This window comes from Molossus molossus, unplaced genomic scaffold (genome assembly GCF_014108415.1).
Source record: "Molossus molossus isolate mMolMol1 unplaced genomic scaffold, mMolMol1.p scaffold_m16_p_7, whole genome shotgun sequence".
In the NCBI taxonomy this organism is placed as follows: domain Eukaryota; kingdom Metazoa; phylum Chordata; class Mammalia; order Chiroptera; family Molossidae; genus Molossus; species Molossus molossus.
The window spans coordinates 41,914,243-41,933,714 of NW_023425401.1; the positions used below are offsets into that span (position 1 = coordinate 41,914,243).

Sequence of the window (19,472 nt, forward strand, 5' to 3'; positions counted from 1 at the left end):
CCCTAGACCCCACTGAACTTTCGGGCCCACCTAAGCTGTTTGCAGTGGCTTTTCATTACAAATGGTCTGTCTTGTCTCATGCTTCAGATTTTCCTAAAATCTCTCTAACAAGCAGGCAGCTTCTGGCCTCAGTGTGCTCCATACTTCTCACTAAGTGGCTCTAGGCCCAGAACTAGTAATAACCAGCTGTGGTTGTCCTCCCCTGGGCACCTCCAAGCCCAGCAGAAGTAGCAGCCTCTGCAGATCACTTTGTAGCTCAAGCCAAGTGGCCCTGATTACATAGGGAGCAGCTGACCTTGGCATGCATCTTCCAGGAGGCCCCAGAGCCAGAACACTCAGTGGACAGCTTTGGACCACGTTGAAGCACCACCCAAGTACTTCCACAGTGACATACTCAAGGGGCCAACTTAGTGGGCACCAGAACCCCACTGAAGTAAGTCCTGCTCTGTGGCACAGGCCCCTGCACAGCTGATCCTCCATGTAGTTGGTGATCACAGCCAGTCATTACAGCTGACTGGTCTGCGGGTAAATATCTCTCATTGATGTGCCAACAACAGTCAAAGCACAACCATAAGAGGAGGGTATACACAGACCGCATGGGAAGGGGGCCATGCCTGGAGTGCTCAGCCCAGGTGATCCGGAGGCTGTGCTACTGGTGGTTAGTGGCACAACCAGTACTTGTAGCTGATCAGCCTGAGTAAAACCCTCCCATTGACGTGCTAACAGCAATCAAGGCTCAATTACAACAAAAAGGTGGATAGTCCACATAAGGGGTGCACCTTAAGGGTACAACTGCGGTGATCAGGGAGGCTGTGTTACTGGACCCTATAGGGCACTACTATATAAGGTCATTCTATCAAGCCCAGCAGATTATCAGCTCTACCTAATACATAGAAACAAACACAGGGAGGCTGCCAAAATGAAGAGGCAAAGAAACACATCCCAAATAAAAGAACAGAACAAAACTCAAAAAAAAGAAAAAAAAAAGAAGAAGAACTAAATAAAATGGAGATAAGCAATCCAGATGCAGGGTTCAAAACACTGCTTATAAGGATGCTCAGTGAACTTTGGGGAAAAGTAGTTGAACTTAGGATTTCAACAGAATAAATAAGGACATGGACACTGTAAAACATGACATGGAAACCATAAAAAAGAACCTGTCAAAAAAGAACCTGTCAGAAATAAAGGGTACACTAACTGAAATGAAGGGTACACTAACTGTAATGAATAATAATTTCCAGAAAATCAAATCAATGATTTGGAATATAAGGAAGCAAAAAGTAACCAATCAGAACAGGAAAAAGAAAAAGGAATGAAAAAAATGAATATTGTGTAAATAGTCTCTGAGAAAACTTCAAGCATACCAATATTTGCATCATGGGACAGCAAAATATGAAAAACCTATTTGAAAAAATAATGACAGAAAAGTTCTCTAATGTGGTGAAGGAAATAGACATGCAAGTCTAGGAAGCACAGAGAGTCCAAAACAAGATAAACCCAAAAAGGCCCACACCAAGAGACATCATAATTAAAATTCAAAAGGTTGCCCTGTCTCGTGTGGCTTAGTTGGTTGAGCATCATCCCATACACTGAAAGGTCACTGGTTGAATTCCCAGTCTGGGCACATACCCAGGTTGCAGGTTCAATCCCTGGTCAGGGTGCATGAGGGATGTAACGAATTGATACTTCTTTCTCACATTGATGTTTCTCTCTCTCTCTCTCTCCCTCTCCCTTTTTATCTTCTAAAATCAATAAAAACATACATTAAAAAATGCAGAAGTTTAAAGAAAGAGAGAATATTAAAAGCAGCAAGAGAAAAGCAGTTTGTTATCTACAAGGGAGCTCCCATAAGACTGTCAGCTGATTTCTCAACCAAAGCTTTGTAGGCCAGAAGGGATTGGTAAGAAATACTCAACATAATGAAAAGCAAGGGCCTACAGCCAAGATTACTCTACCTAGCAAAGACGACATTTAGAATTGAAGGACATATAGTTTCCCAGACTAGGAAAAGCTAAAGGAGTTCATCATCACCAAATCAGTATTACATGAAATGTTAGAGTCTTTTTTAAGAAAAAGAAGAAATAAAAGACAAAAAATATAAATAATAGAATGCCAATAAATCCATATCTATTAATAAAAGAATCTAAAAACCAAAATAAACAAGCAGAACAGAAACAGATTCATATATACAGGGAACATTTTTATGGTTGCCAGATGGAAGGGGGGTTGAGGGGATGAGTGAAAAATGTGAAGGTATTAAGAAATACAAATTGGTTGTTACAGAATAGTCATAGGGATGTAAACTACAATATAGGGAATATAATCAATAGTATTCTATTAACTATGTATGGTGTCAAATGTGTACTAGATTTATCAGGATGATCACTTAGTTATATAATGTCTAATCACAGGGGTGTACACCTGAAACTAATATAATATTGTATGTCTGCTGTAATTTAAAAATAAAAATGATTTAAAATATTTGAAAACAAAAAAATTAAAATTACCAAGCTATTTTGAAGTGAAAAAAAGAGTTGATAAACACTTATCTCAATTATAGAAAAGTATATAGAACAGTGATAAATTACCACATTTTTCAAGCACTAAGAAAGACTTGGAATTGGGATCTGTTGAAAAGCTTTACATGATTAAGATTAAAAAGTAAACATCTAAATGTGCTTATAGACTATCGCCTCACAGCATATACAAAAATGAACTCAAAATAGATCTGATTGAAATGTAAAAAACTCGAAGGTTTTCTGAAGAAGATGGCAGCAGGCAGGGCCAGCGGGAGGGTGAGTGTGTGAGAGAGTGTGAGTGGACCTGAAGGTGAACTACCAAACTCGTGCAGTGCAGAGACGCAGAGCAGAAGGTTCCTGTGCTGTGCACGGGAGCAGCCCGCTACCGCAGTAAGGGGCTCTTCAGGGCACTTCTCCCTGTGCCAAGGGGAGCTCCCACCATTTTGGAAGGTCCCGGGTCTTTCCTGGGAGGACGCATTGGGAGTGGCTAAGGCCCAGCAACCTGGGCCCACTAGCTCACCTGGCACCATCGGACCAGTGGACACTGTGTCAAACATACCAGTGCACAGGAGTGGAGCTCCCAAGGTGCTGGTCGGAAGCCATGGACAGCCAGGAGCCCAGCACCATCCCCCATAGTAGCAGCCCCATCAGAGTCGAGATATACCTTCAGCAACAGAGGCTGGGAAGCAGACATCCATTTCCAGGCAACAGAAGCACAGACCAGCAGCTGAGACCCATCTCCAAAAACTACAGCAAAAGCTGAGCAGGAGTTGAGCCCCATGGGGCAGCAGCACTCCCCAGCCATCAGCGGAGGGACCTAGGGCTCCATGGAAACCTGCGCAGTCCAACAGTCCACAAGAGCAGTGGAAAGCCAGAGCCCAAAAGGGATTGGTGTGATCCAGCTGCTTGCCCACGGGACCTGTGAGGTGCTGAAGCACCAGAGGGGACTGTGCCATCCAATTACCCACGGGACCTGCAGGTTGCTGAAGCACCAGAGAGGTCTGTGCCACCCAGTAGCCCATAACACAGACATGGAGCCAAGTCCCCAAAGGGACTGTGCCATCCAGTTACCCACTGGACCTGCAGGGTTTGGGGGCATCAGAGAGGCCTATGCGACCCAGTTGCACAAAGGATAGGCTTAGAGGATGTGAAATTGGAGGCGGAGTGAATGGAAGCTACATAGACGATTTCCCAGGATCAAACAGGAATAACAACTAAAATAAAGACAAATCCTCAGAAAAAAGCAATGTGACAGGACCATATAACCAGGGACACTGGTAGGATCTGTGGAGGCGCGAGAGGGTGGCTGGCTGGGGGCCCAGGGACAGCAGCAGTCTTAGCTGTGAGGAGCACCCTTGAGGAATAAAGACCAAGCAAGCTCCATAGAGAACCTGGACAGAGCACTAAAATAGCCACAGCATCTCACCTGGGGGCTGTGGCAGAGGGGGAGTAGACTGGCTGGAACTCTGTGGGGACAACCAAGATTTGGAGGGCACTCAGAGTTTTTGCTGAGTTGTGTTCACAAAGGATGGTGGCCAGTGTGCTCCTTCCCTGAGCTGTGGGGAAATGCAGAAGCCCCCACACAACTCAGAGATACAGCCTTTTCCAGGTGAGGCAAAGAAATGCAAATTGAAGCTCATTAACAACAAGCATCTATCCCACCCTTGGGAAATCCTCTTATGCAGAACACAAGGGCTATATTCCAAGGCACTGAGTAACTGAGACTAATAGTATTCAGGAAAAAGCTAGAAGATAACGGAACCTTTCCTGGGCTTGCAGTTCTACCCAGGAAAGTAAGACTTGACAGTGGTGTTTAATGTAGGCCCACCCAGGACCATCCAAACCCAGTAGAGAGATCCAGAAACAGCAGAATATCAACACCCACAGGGAAAATTTTGCAGGCTCCAAAACCCACTGAGATAGCCAAAAGGGTGAAACAAAGAAACAAATACCAAATGAAAGAAAAGAGAACTCCATTGAAGATGAGATCAATGAAATGCAGCTAAGCAAATTATCAGTAGATTTCAGAGCCATGATCTTGAGGAAGCTCAACAGCATGAGTAAGGAAGTCAGCACCATGAGTAAAGATATAGAAACATTGAAAACCAACCAAGTGGAAATGAAGAATGACATAGCAGAAATTAAGAACATGTTGGAAGGACTCACCAGCAGAGTAGAGGAAGCTGAGGATCAGTGAATTAGAAGACAGGTAGAAAAAAATCAACCAATCAGAAAACCAAAATGAAAAAACAATTAAAAACAGGAAGACACTCCTTAAGAGAACTGTGGGACAACTGGAAATGTAATAACATTCTCAACATAGGAGTCCCTAAAGAGGAACAAAATGGGCAAGGGTTAGACAATATATTTGAAGAAATAGAGACAGAAAACTTCCCTATCTTGGTAAAGGAAGAAGGCATTCAAGTTCAGGAAGCACAGAGAGCCACAAGTAAGAAGAACCCAAACAGGCCCACACCAAGACATATACTAATTAAAATGCCAAACATTAAAGAAAGAATCCTAAAGGCAGCAAGTGATAAGCAACAGGTTACCTACAAAAGAAACGCCATAAGGCTTTCAGCTGACTTCTCAACAGAAACATTACAGGCTAGAAGGGAGTGGCATAAAGTAATCAAGGTCATGAAAAACAAGGATCTGACCAAGATTACTCTATCCAGCAAGGCTATCATTTTAAATAGAAGGTGAAATAAATACCTTTCCAGACAGAAAAGGGCTAAGGGAATATACTAACACCAAACCAGCACTGCAAGAAATGTTAAAAAGACTGCTGTAATTAGTAGAAGAAATGGGAAGAAAAATAGAACCATGCTAAACAAAAATGGCAATAAATAAGTACATGTCAATTATCACCTTAAATGTGAATGGTTTGAATGCTCGGAGAAAAAGACAGAGTAGCTGACTGGGTAGAAAGCATGACTCACATATATGTTGTTTACAAGAGACGGACCTCACAACAAAAGACTCACATAGGTTTAAAGTGAAGGGATAGAAAAGAGTCTTTCAAGAATGGAAAGCAAATGAAAAGCAAAAAAAAACTGGGGTAGCAATACTCCTCTCTGATAAAGTAAATTTCAAAATGACGCCATAACTAGAGACAAAGAAGGCCACTACATAATATAGAAAGGATTTGTCCAACAGGAAGATATAACCTTGGTAAACATATATGCACCCAATATAGGAGCACCAACATATATTTAAAAACTTCTGAAGGTCTTCAAAGGAGAAATCAACAGCAATATAACCATAACAGGGGACTTCAGCACCCCGCTGACATCACTGGATAGATCATCTAGACCAAAAATTAACAAGGATACACAGCCTCTAAATGAAGCGCTAGATCAAATGGATTTAATGGATATCAACAGAGAATTACACCCCAAAACTACAGAATTCACATTCTTCTCAAATGCACATGGGACATTCTCAAAAATAGACCACATGTCGGGCACAATCTAAGTCTCTATAAGTTCAATAAGATTGAAATCATATTGAGCATTTTCTCAGATCACAATGGCATGAAACTAGAAATCAGTTGCAACATGAACATGTAAAGACATTTGAAAATGTGGAGGCTAAATAGCATGTTTTTGAACAATGAATTGGTTACCATGGAGATCGAGGAAGAAAGAAAACTTTCTGGAAACCAATGAAAATGAAGATACAACAATACAAAATCTATTGGATGTAGCAAAAGCAGTTAGATGGAAGTTCATAGCACTACAGGCCTACCTCAAGAAACAAGAAAAATTTCTAATTGACTATTTAACCTCACAACTTAATTAACTAGAAAGCAAACAAAAAGAAAACCCAAGAGCAAGTAGAAGGAAGGAAATAGTAAAGATCAGAGCAGAAATAAATGACATGGAGACCAAAAAATAATTTAAAGGATCAATGAAACAAAGAGCTGGTTCTTTGAAAAGATAAACAAGATTGATGGACCCATAGGTAGACTCACCAAGAAACAAAAAGAACCCAAATACACAAAATCAGAAATGAAAGAGGAGAAGTAACAACTGACACCACAGAAATACAAAGGATCATTGAAACATACTATGAACAATTATATGCCAACAAATTGGACAATCTAGGCAAAATGGACAAATTTCTAGAAACACACAGTCTCCTGTAACTGAACCAGTAAGAGAGAGAAAACTTGAGCAGACCAATAACAACTAAGGAAATTGAAGAGATAATCAAGACTATCCCAGCAAACAAAAGCCGTGGCCCGGAAGTCTTCAGGGGGGAATTTTACCTAACATTCAAAGATGAACTCATACTCATTCTCCTCAAACTATTTCAAAAAATTCAAGAAGAAGGAAGACTTCCAAACTTGTTTTATGAGGCCAGCATAATTCTAATTCCAAAACCAGAAAAAGGCACTACAAAGAAAGAAAACTATAGCCCAATATCCCTGATGAACATAGATGCCAAAATCCTGAAATAATAGCTAATCGAATCCAGCAATACATCAAAAAAATTATTCACCATGACCAAGTGGGACTCATCACATGGATGCAAGGCTGGAACAGTATTTGCAAATCAATAAGTGTGATAAGCCACATGAACAAAATGAAAAATAAAAATCATATGATCATATCAATAGATGCTGAAAAAGCATTTAACAAAATCCAGCACCCTTTCTGATAAAAACACTGAGCAATCTGGGAATAGAGGCATCATATCTCAACATAATAAAGGCCATATATGAAAGACCTACAGCCAACATCATACTCAGTGGGCAAAAACTAAAAACATTTCCCTTAAGAACAGGAACAAGACAAGGATGCCCAATTTCACCACTCTTATTTAACATAGTACTGGAAGTTTTAGCCACAGCAATCAGATAGGAAGAAAAAGTGAAAGGGATCCAAATTGGAAAGGAGGAAGTAAAACTCATTATTTGTAGATGACATACTACATGTAGAAAACCCCAAAGATTCCATCAAAAATTTACTATACTTAATAAATGAATTGGCAAAGTAGCAGGATACAAAATTAACGTTATGAAATCGATGCCATCAGAGAGATAGATGCAAATTAAAAAAACCATGAGGTTTCACTTCACACTTGTCAGAATGGCCACCATCAACAAATCATCAAACAACAAGTGTTGGCAAGGGTGTGGAGAAAAGGGGACTCTAGTACACTGCTGGTGGAAATGGAGACTCGTGCAGCCACTATGGAAAACAATATGGTGTTACCTCAAAAAATTAAAAATTTAACTTGCATTTGACCCAGTGATCCCATTTCTGGGAATATACACTAAGAAGCCTGAAACACCAATCAGAAAGAATATATGTACCCCTGTATTCATAGAAGCACTATTTACAATAGCTAAGATCTGGAAACAGCCCAAATGTCTATCAGTAGATGAATGGATAAAAAAAATCAATTGTACATATACACAATGGAGTGGCATCCAACTATAAGAAAGAAAGATCTCTTATCCTTTGAGAAGTCATGGAGGGACCTGGAAAGTATTATTCTAAGTGAAACAAGCCAAACAGAGAAAGACAAATACCACATGATCTCACTTATTTATGGAATATAATGAACATAACAGTCTGAGGAATGGGTAGTCCCAGAGATGTGGAAGTGGGGTACAGACTGACAATCCTCAGAAGAGGCGGTGGGGTGGGGGAGATAAACCAAACTTATATGCATGTATGCATGAACAATGGACATGGACAACAAAGCTGGGGACAGGGCGGGGAGGGAGGGAAGGGGGTATATCAGTGGGGGGAGAAAGGAGAAACATCTGTAACAAAAATAAATAATTTGAAAAGAAAAAGTTTTTTATTTTTTATATATTTATTTTATTTTTTTATCCTCACCCGAGGACATTTTTCGATATTTTGTTCAGATAGAGGGAGAGGGAGAGGGAGAGAGAGAGAGAGAAGCATCGACGTGAAAGTGACACATCGAGTGGTTGCCACCCACACAACCCAACCAGGGCCGGGGACAAACTGCAACCAAGGTACGTGCCCTTAGCGGGAACCGAACCCGGGTCTCTCCGGACCGCAGGCCGACGCTCTAACCACTGAGCCAAACCGGCCAGGGCAGAAAAAGTTTTTTAATAAAACCCCTCTGATTTGATCATCACACACACACACACACACACACAAAATAAATAAATGCAAAAAATTCTTAGAAGAAAACAGATGTAAATTTTTATGGCCTTGGATTAAACAGTAGTTTCCTAGATATGATACTAAGTGCATAAGCCACAAAAGAAAGATAGAAGTATTGGATACAATTATAATTTAAAACTTTGTGTTTTGAAGAACACCATCAAGAAAATGAAAAGATGACTTACAGAATGGGAAAAAAAATTTTGCAAAGTATGTATCTGATAAGGAACTTGTATCTACAATATATATTTAAAAACTCTTATAATTTAGTGATAAAAATAAAAGATTTAAAAATGGGCAAAGAATCTGAATAGGCATTTTCCTAAAGAAGATACGCAAATGACCAGTGAACACATCAAAGATGCTTAACACCTTTAGCCATCAGTGAATTTCAGATCAAAACCACAATGACATACCACTACATACCCCCTTATATGGCTACAATCAAAAGAACATATAGCCCTGGCCAGTTTTTCTCAGCAGTTAGAGCATTGGCCTACAGACTAGAGAGTCCTGGGTTTGGTTTCCGCTAAGGGCATGTACCTCGGTTGTAGTTTGTCCCCGCCTTGGTTAGGGTTGTGTGGGTGGCAACCAGTCCATGTGTCTCTCTCACATCAGTGTTTCTCTCTCTCCCTCCCTCTCTGAGGATAAATGCAAAAATGTCCTCAGGTGAGAATAAAAAAAGAACATATAATAACCTGTCCAGGTGGCTCAGTTGGAGTGTCGTTCCATACACGAAAAGGTTGTGGGTTCAATTTCCAGTTAGGGCACATACCTTGGTTGCAGGTTCAATCCCTGGTCAGGGTGTGGATGGGGGGCAACCAATCACTGTTTCTCTCTTCCCTCCTCTCTCTCTGTCTCTAAAAAAAAAAAAAGGCATAGTAACAAGTGTTAACAATGATGTGGGAAAAAATGGAACCCTCATACTTGATGGTGGAAAAGCAAAAGGATGCAGCCCCTTTGAAAAATTCTGGCAATTTTTCCAAAGGTTAAACATAGAGTTATCATATGACCCAGTACACTACAGAAAGGGCGGGGAGGGAGGGAAAGAGAGAGATCACCAAGAGAATTGAAAACATACACACACACAAATGTGTACATAAATATTTGTAGCAGCATTGCTCAAAATAGCCAAAACGTATAAATTACCCAAATGTCCATCAACTGATAAATGAGTAAACAAAATGTATATTCCCATACAGTGGATGGTTTTCAACCATAAAAAGAAATGAGGTGCTTTTTCTGCCACTCCTGGTACTTGTGTGCTCATTAGGTGTGGATCTGGTACCTCTTTCATGAAATGGCAGCTGAGGAGACTCCAGAGCTCACCATGGCTATTGAAAGCCCAAGGAACGAGTCAAGACTGAGAACAAAGATCATGTTAACTTGAAAGTGGTGCGGCAGAATGTTTCTGTGGTGTGTTTTAAGACTTAGTAAATTAATGAAAGCCTATTGTGAAATCCAGGGTTTGTCAACAAGGCAGATTAGATTTCTATTTGAAAGGCAGCCATTTAGTGAAACAGACATACTTACACAGTTGGAAGTAGAGGAAGAAAATAAAATTGATGTGTTCTAGCAGCAGACAGCAGGGGTCTGTTAAAGAGGGAACATGCTGCTGTCCTCTAGAACTTTGTTCCTACAGACCGAGAATACTTCTCAGTTAGAAAACTGCAATTTGGTTCTACTATATCTGACTACTACAGTATAGTTTTCTCTGTTTTAATTTTTTTCTTACTTCATTCCTTTATTGTACATCAACTAAAGGTAGAATGGGAAAAATACCAATTCAGGGAAAATACCCCTTTTCTTTGTGCTTATGCTCATTTAGCTTTTGTCTTTATATTTCAGTAGGCTATTTTGCTTTCACTGTTTAATTAAAAAAATAGAACATATAAATTCTTTCATATCATGTTTGATTAGAAATTTTTTATGTTTTTCATTTATCACTGTAAAACCAAGGACAGTTTTATAACTTTTTTGTATGAAGCTGTTACATAAAGGCCAACCTGTCTTTAAGTATGGACAGATAACTCTAAAATAAGTGAATCCTAGATAGTTTTTCTTCAAGTCAAGCATCTTGTTGTTTAAATGAACTACTTGTTAAATTTTTTTTAAATAAATTAAGTACATGCTGCAAAATCAATTTTGAAAACATCACATTGTCAAAGAACCAGTCACAAAAGACCAGCTAGTATATGATTTATATGAAATATTCATTATAAGTAAATTGATGCAGGCAGAAAGTAGGTCAGTGATTGTATGGGCAGGGCTGAGTGGGTTAAGAAGTATTGGAGGGAATGGAGTGTGACTACTAATGAGTACATGATATCTTTTTAGGGCAATAAAAATATCTGTGAATATACTCAGAACCATTGAATTGTATTTTAAATGGTGAATTATGCAAAGTATATCTTAATAAAGCTGTTTAAAAAAATTTTAAGGCTTATTGAATTATATGTGGGTTAAGAAAAATAACTAATCAACCTAGTGAGCAACACTTGCCCCTGGCTAGTTTTTCAGAACCTGCTTCACAGTACTTGTGTACTGCCAGAGGCTCTTTCGGTGGCTGAGCCTAACAGGAAGTTGGCAAGTGAAGGCAGATCTCATGGTGCCTTGGGCCTTTTGGTGACCTGTCCCAGGCCCATTACTGGTAGAAGCCTTGGTATGCAGCTTGGCCACTCCCCATATACCCAGGCCCGACAGAGGCAGCCACTTACTGTGAATTGCTTTGTACCTCCAAACAGGTGTCCAGGGCCAGTCACAGGCAGTGTCTGATAGTGACCTGTACCAGAGCCCCTCCCAGGAGGCCCCAGAACCAATACATCCAATGGCTGGCTTCAGATCACAACAGAGCGCAATTTGATTAGCTCCACAAGTGGCACACCCAAAGAGATCTCAGCAGGCTCCAGACCCTGCAATAAAAGCCATATGTGACAAACCCACAGCCAATATATTCAGTGGGGAAAAACTTAAAGTATTTTCCTTAAGATCAGGAATAAGACTTAGCATTTTTATTCAACATAGTACTGGAAGTTCTAGCCACAGCAATCAGACAAGAAGAAATATAAGGCATCCAAATTGGAAAGGAAAAATAAAACTCATTATTTGCAGGTTACGTGATACTGTATATAGAGAACCCTAAAAGGTTCCATCAAAACAACAACAACAACAACAACAAACAAGCAACTATTAGAACTTATAAAGAAATTCAGTAAAGTAGCAAGATAAAAACAGAAATTGGTTACATTGTTGTACACCAATAATGAACTGTTAGGGAAAATAAGAAAACAATGTCATTTACAATTGTATAAAAAATACCTACAAATAAATTTCTCCAATGAGATAAAAGACCTATACTCAGAAAATTATAAAGTCCTGAAGAAAGGAATTGAAGATGCAAATAGAAGTGTGTATTTTGCTCATGGAAAGGAAGAAATAAAGCTAGTGAAATGTCTACACCTGATCTATAGATTCAATGCAATTCCTATCAAAATACCAATGGCATTTTTCACAGAGCTAGAACAAATAATTTAGAAATTTATATAGATTGAACCACAAAAACCCCAAATAATCACAGCAGTCTTGAAAAAGAAGAACAAAGTTGGAGGCATCATGCTTTCCAATATCAAACTATGCTAAGTATATTTCAAGGCTATAGGTACCAAAACAGCTTGGTACCTGCATAAATACAGACACACAGATCAATGGAACAGAATAGAGAACCCAGAAATAAACCCACACCTATGTGGTCAGTTATTATTTGACAAAGGAGGGAAGAACATACAATGGGGTAAAGACAGTCCTTTCAATAAACGGTGCTGGGAAAAGTGGACATACATATGTGCAAAAAATGAAACTAGACCACCCTTTTGCACCATATCCAAGAATAAACTCAACATGGATTAAAGACTTAAATGTAGAACTCCAAACTGTTAAACTCCTAGAAGAAAACATAGGCAGTAAAACATAGACAAGGCATTTCTCTGAGCAATATTTTTTTTCTGCTATATCTCCTCAGACAAGGGAAACAAAAACTAAACAAGTGGGACTACATTAAATTAAAAAGTGTTTGCACAGCAAAGGAAACCTTAAACAAAATGAAAAGACAACCTACAAAATGGAAGAAGATAGTTGCCAGTGATACATCTGATAAGGGTCGAATATCCAAAATTTATAAAGAGAACACCACCACAAAAACAAACAGTCTAATTAAGAAATGGGCAGAGGACCTAAATAGACACTTTCCCATAGAGGGCATACAGCTTGCAAATGGAGATATGAAAAGATGTTCAACATCATTAATCATAAAAGAAATCAAATTAAAACTACCATGAGATACCACCTCACACCTATCAAAATAGCTACCATCAGTAAATCAACAAACAGCATATGTTAGCAAGGAAGTGGAGAAAATGCACTGTTCATGGGAATGCAGATTGGTGCAGCTGCTATGGAAAACAGTATGGAGGCTCCTCAAAATATTAAAAATGGAACTGCCTTAAGTCCCAGTGATTCCACTTCTGGGTATATATATCGGAAGAAACCCAAAACACTAATTTGAAAGAATATGTACACCCATATGTTCATAGCAGCATTATATGCAATAGCCAAGATATGGAAGCAACTCAAGTGCCCATCGGTAGATGAGTGGATAATAACAAATATGGTGGTACATATATACAATAGAATATTACTCTGCCATAAAAAATGAAATTTTACCATTTGCAATAGCATGGATGGACCTAGAGGGTATTATGCTAGGTTAAATAAGTCAGAGAAAGACAAATACCATACAATTTCACCTATATGTGGAATCTAAAGAGCAAAATAAATGAACAAACAAAATAGAAACAGATGCATAGATACAGAGATCAGACTGATGGTTGCCAGAGGTGGGGCTTGGTGGGCTGGGTAAAATAGGTGACAGGATTAAGAAGTACAAATAGGTAGTCACAAAACAGTCATAGGGTTGTAAAGTACAGCAGTGGGAACATAGTCATTAATATTGTAATGACTTTGTACAGTGCCAAGTAGGTACTTGAAATATCAAGGGGACCACTTTGTAAAGTATGATTGTCTAATGGCTATGCTGTAAACCTGAAACTAATACAAAATACTGACTGCAAACTTTAACTGAAAAATAAATGCAGAAGGTTAGCTATAAAAAAGAAAGATAACTAACATAGGTTTTTTTAAGTGAAGAGAGGAAGAAAAGCAAATCCCACTATTTCGCAGGGAAAACAAAATCTCAAATGTAAGATTGTCTCTAGAATAATTTAGTTTTAAAAAGTACTGAGTAATTACTCAACTATCATCTTTTTGTGTCATCTATAAAAATAGTTTTGAGCCCAGCTAGTGTGGCTTAGTGGTTGAGTGTCAACCCATGCACCAAGAGGTCTCTGGTTTGATTTCCGGTCAGGGCACATGTTCAGGTTGTGGGCCAAATCCCCAGTGAGGGGCATGCAGGGGGCGGCCAATCAATGTTCTCTTTCATTGATGTTTCTATCTCAGTCTACCTCTCCCTTTCTCTCTCTCTAAAATCAATAAAGAAAAAAATTATTAAAAATAGTTTTGGGCTTATTAAATATCTAAAGCCTCTTTTAATGTATTTTATTTAAAATTTTTGTTCTTTTTAAATTTCCATGCAAGCAGTAAATCCACATCTTCCTGGAAACAAGTAAGCTTCAGGATATATTTGGCATTATTTTCTATGAAAAGGAAAAATAATCATCCTGCCCTGGCCAGGTAGGTCAGTTGGTTAGAGCATTGTCTCGATACACCAAGTTTGCAGGTTTGATGTCCAGTCGCGGCACGCACCAGAAGTAACCAATGAATGTATAAGTAAGTGGAACAATAAAATGATGTTTCTCTTTCTCTGTTGAAAATCAATTTTTTTAAGAAAGAATCTTTCTGGTCTTTCATAGACGTGTGATCTGAGAATAATAAGCATTCAACCACCCTTTAAAAATTGCTGTTAGAGCCCTGGCCAGTTTGGCTCAGCTGTTAGAGCATTGTCCTGCAGACCAGAGAGGCCCAGGCTCAGTTCCCGCCAAGGGCATGTGCCTTGGATGCAGTTTGTCCCTGGCCCCGGTTGGGGTTCTGTGGGTGGTGACCACTCTATGTGTCTCTCTCACGTCGATGTTTCTCTCTCTCTTCCTCCCTCTCTCCCTCTTGCTCCATCTCAAGATAAATGCAGAAATGTCCTTGGGTGAGGATTAAAAAAAAAATGCTGTTAGAACTAGACATTTCTATTAACTTACTGTTATGAGACCTCCTTACATTAGAAAATTGAACCTATTGTAAATGAGTGCTGTCATTCCTATCACCAATTCCACCTTAACCATATTCTCTGTATTCTTTTTTCTTGTCTTGGAATGTCTCTCTTTCTATCAGAGGCCACTTTCATCCTCAATCTAGTTCCTTGGGCTGGATCATTCCCACCCATATAGGGACATACACTGGTATCTCCTACTTTAAAAAGAAAAACTTTCTCCATTGCACCTATGTTTCTCTCTACTGCTGCCCATTCCATGTCTGCTTCATCACCAACCTTTTCAAAAATGTTTGTGCCCACTGTTATTATTTCCTTACCTTGGAGTCACTCTTCCATCTGCCCTTGTTCAGCTTCTGCTTCTCACCACCCAACCAAGGATAGTTTTATAGAATACCAATTACTATAAGCTGCCAAATTTAATGGACATTTCTCTGTCTACATTGTAATTCACTGTCCAAAACAGTTGAATGCTTCCTCTTAAAAACCCTCTTTGCTTTTAACTTATATAATATTCTTTGGCTTTGCCTTATCCCTTTATAACTGCTTTCTCAGGTTTCTTCTTCTCTTCATAATGTTTTAGTGTCAGTATCATCTGGGCTCTGTTCTCCATTGTTGTCTACTCTTTTTTCTATATTTTTCTTTCTGTCGCTCATTCTAGAATTTATTCATCTCCCTATGGCTTTAAATACCACGTGTATGAACATGACACCACATTTAAATCTCTGGCTAAATAGTCCAAATATCTTGATTTTCCCACCGCTCTAACCCTGTTGACCGCCTTCTTATCAAATGGCTTGCTTCACTACTTACCTACATGGCTGATCAAGTCGGAATATAAAATTCATATTAGATTTCTTTTTCTCCCTCATTCTCTATAATCATTTTATTAGACAGTCTTGTCAGTCTTTTCTCTAAAATCTATCTTGAATCTATCCATTTATGCCAGGAGTGCTCTATAATGCATGCCTCTCTTATGTCTTTAAAAAAAATTTATCTTTATAGTTTAAAGTGTTACAGATGTCCTCCTTTTATCCCCCACATGACACCCTCCTCCTATCCCCCCTGCCTTCACCACATTGTTGTCTGTGTCCATTGGTTATGCATATATGCATATAAGTTCTTTGACTTATCTTTTTCCACCCCCAAACCCTCTCCCCTCTGAGGTTTGTCAGTCTGTGTTCTGCTTCCATGTCTCTGGATTATTTTGTTTGTCAGCTTATTTTCTTCATTATATTCCACAAATACATGAGATCATGTGATACTTGTTTTTCTCTGACTGGCTTATTTTTCTTGGCATAATGATCTCCAGGTCCACCCATGCCATCTCAAAGGGCAAGAGATCTCTCTTTTTTACAGCTGCATAGTATTCCATTGTGAAAATGTATCACAGCTTTTTAAACCACTCGTCTACTAACAAGCACTTGGGCTGTTTCCAGATCTTAGATATTGTAAATAGCACTGCTATAAACATAGGGTTGCATATATTCTTTTTGACTGATGTTTCATGCTTCTTAGGATATGTTCCTAGAAGTGGGATCACTGGGTCAAATGGCAGTTCCATTTTTAATTTTTTGAGGAAACACCATATTGTTTTCCATAGTGGCTGCACCAGTCTGCATTCCCATGAACAGTGTACTAGAGTCCCCTTTTCTCCACATCCTCACTAGCACTTGTTGTTTGAGGATTTGTTGATAGTAGCCATTCTGACATGTGTGAGGTGATACTCATAGTTGTTTTAATTTGCATCTCTCTGATGATTAGTGACATTGAGCATTTTTTCATGTGTGTCTTGGCCATTTGTATGTCCTTTTATCTCTTGCCTCTACTCTCCTTTTAGCTTCCTACCTAAGCTTCCAGTTTGCCCCCTTCTAGTAGTCATCCAGTGCCATTCTTCTTAAGGGGAAAAGGGATCATGTTAATTCCCATTTAAAACACTGAAATGGTATCTCATTACATTAGCCATCAGGCTCTGCATACACGATTCCTGGTGTCAAATCCTGGTATCACCACAGTAACTGTGGGCAACTTGCTTAGTCCTTCTGTGGCATAATATGTAGGTGGTAAAGTTAAAGAAGATAATTCATGTAAAGCACTTACAACTCTGCCTGGCTCTCAGTAAATGTTGACAATTATTATTAATGTTACATGGCCTACAAAGCCCTGTGCTTAAGGTCTCATGTGAACACTTGAGAGTGCCTTTCTTAAAGACTTTCTTCCAAGTTCGGTTCTCCTTCACTTTTTCTCTATCTCAACAACCTGTTTACTTTATACTGCTTATCATCTCTAATGATCTTTTTTCATTTGTTGTCTGGCCTCTCCCCTAGACTGTAAGCTCCATAGAGAGGGAGTAGTTTAGCTTGTTCACTATTTTAACTGGAGTACCTCAAGAAGTTTTTGCCACGTAGCAGGAGTTTATTATATACAGGGGTGGGCAAAAGTAGATTTACAGTTGTGAGTATGTGAAACAGTTTATTCTGTATTATGTATTAATTATTGTATTTACTTGTATTACAACTGTAAACTTACTTTTCCCCACCCCTGTATTTGTTGTAGAATAAATAATGAATCTCACATTCTTAGCAAGACCTTTGGACATTTACTTTTTGGTATGTTTTTCATTCTGATTCAATTTGACTTTGAATAGAATAAAACATTTATTTATAATGCTGTAATCTGTTCTGCATGTCATGATGGAGAATCTTATTTCCTCCCTTAAAGATTCTTATATGAAGACTAAATTGGACAATAGAACAAGAATGTTGATGATGAAATTTCTTATAAGATCATCTTTCTCATATTTTAATATTGAACTTCCAGCGTTAGAATACTGCTGAGTATCAAAAAAGGAAATTTTGAAAGCATGACGTTGTGCAATATCAGCGAAGCTCATATTGGTTGTTCACTTTGGATCCTGCCCAAAGGATTTGCTATTGAAGTACCTGAAAGGCCTTAAAATAGTTTTACAGAATCAACACTAAGCATAGCTTTATAGAAACATTTTGATTAAAGTTAAATTATATGTGACAAGAGAAAAATATTATTTTAGGGTATTATTTTAACTATTTTTCTACTTATAATATTTTTCTAGTCAACTTACAAGTAATTGGAAAAAGTATACCTAATTTAAAAAATAGAGGCTTTTCTTCCAACTTACAGTCATATTAAATAGTTCCTTACAATTTTGATTTGCTTCTAAAATGCACAACTTCTTTAAAGATACAGTCTAATATATAAAACTTAAATGGAAGCCATATATATTGGGACTTTCAATGTTTATGTTTTTGCAATTCAGTACACTGTTTTGGTTAGATCCTTCATATAAAAATGTTTTCTTTACAACAAAAAATATTTTCAACAAAAGAAAGGGAATTTTTGTTAGTGTATACCTTACAATTTTAGATTAGTCATCTTAGACTTTATTTTGGTTCATTTGTTACATAACCTTGGTTATATAAGAAAAAACTTGATTAATGCTCTAATTTTTCTATGAGATAAAAAGAAGAGGTTGAAAGTATACAACCTTTTGAAGTCTTTGAAAGTGTTGATAGCAGGAATCATATTTTCAGTCAAAATTACTGATGTATTGGTTTGATTAAAGGAATAAAAAGTTATTTTTTCCTAACAGCTTCTCCCTTCTTAGTATACATGAATGACTTGTCTTTGAGTAAATGATAGAAATACGATCTTTTTCAGTTCAATTCAGTACTCTTTTAAATACTGAATTGTTATATTTACAATATTATCTCAAACTTAGAAGTGTATTTTCTAAACAAGTTTCTTTTCTTTATTTTTATTGTTGACAGTATTACAGATGTCCCTATTTTCCCCACCTTTGCCCACCTCCACCCAATCCTCTCCCCTTACCTCTGGCCATCACCACACATTTTTTTCTTAAACAGAACTAATAATGAAAAATTTCAGCATACAATGGACAATTCTCTTAAATAACCCTTCTTCTTCCATTTGTCATCCTCTCCCCTCTGTTATAGTAAAAACTTGTATTAAATCAAATCTGCACAGTATTATGCTTCATGTATGGTTTTATTTGAGTGGAATTATTGATTTCACATGTAGCAAGCATTTCATTGGTTAGCTTTAAAAATCATTAGTAAAACTAAAGCCAAAAAAACTCATTAAAATAATATTATATATACATATGAAAGACCTTTGGACTAAAAAAAAACAAAACCCCCCTAAAACCAGTTAGTTTGTGGTTGTTTTTTGTATTCTTCAACAGTCCCTAATACAATGTTGACATTATGAAGCAAGCAAGAATAGTTGTGATCTGATTCTTAGAATGTACTTTTAAACATGGTGGGCTCATGATGGGGTAATGGTAGACCTTTCCTTATATAGGAAAATAAAGGAATAATGGGCAATCCCCAGTATCAAAAGCCAGATTTTTTTTCTAAAGCATACGTCCTATAGAATTTGGTGACCTAGAACCTTTGGAATCGTAGTTCTTCTAAGAGTCAATAAAATATTAAGTCAACAGTCAGTTTAGCCATTGGGGTGGGGTAAAATCTC

The 19,472-nt window shown here is 38.2% G+C and overlaps 1 protein-coding gene and 1 pseudogene across 1 annotated transcript in view; both read left to right on the plus strand.

Moving 5' to 3' along the window:
- Nucleotides 1-19,472, plus strand: part of RUNDC3B (RUN domain containing 3B) — a 128,185-nt gene that overhangs the window by 94,839 nt on the left and 13,874 nt on the right. The gene's annotated exons all lie outside the window — the stretch shown is intronic.
- Nucleotides 302-10,271, plus strand: LOC118620283 (annotated as a pseudogene).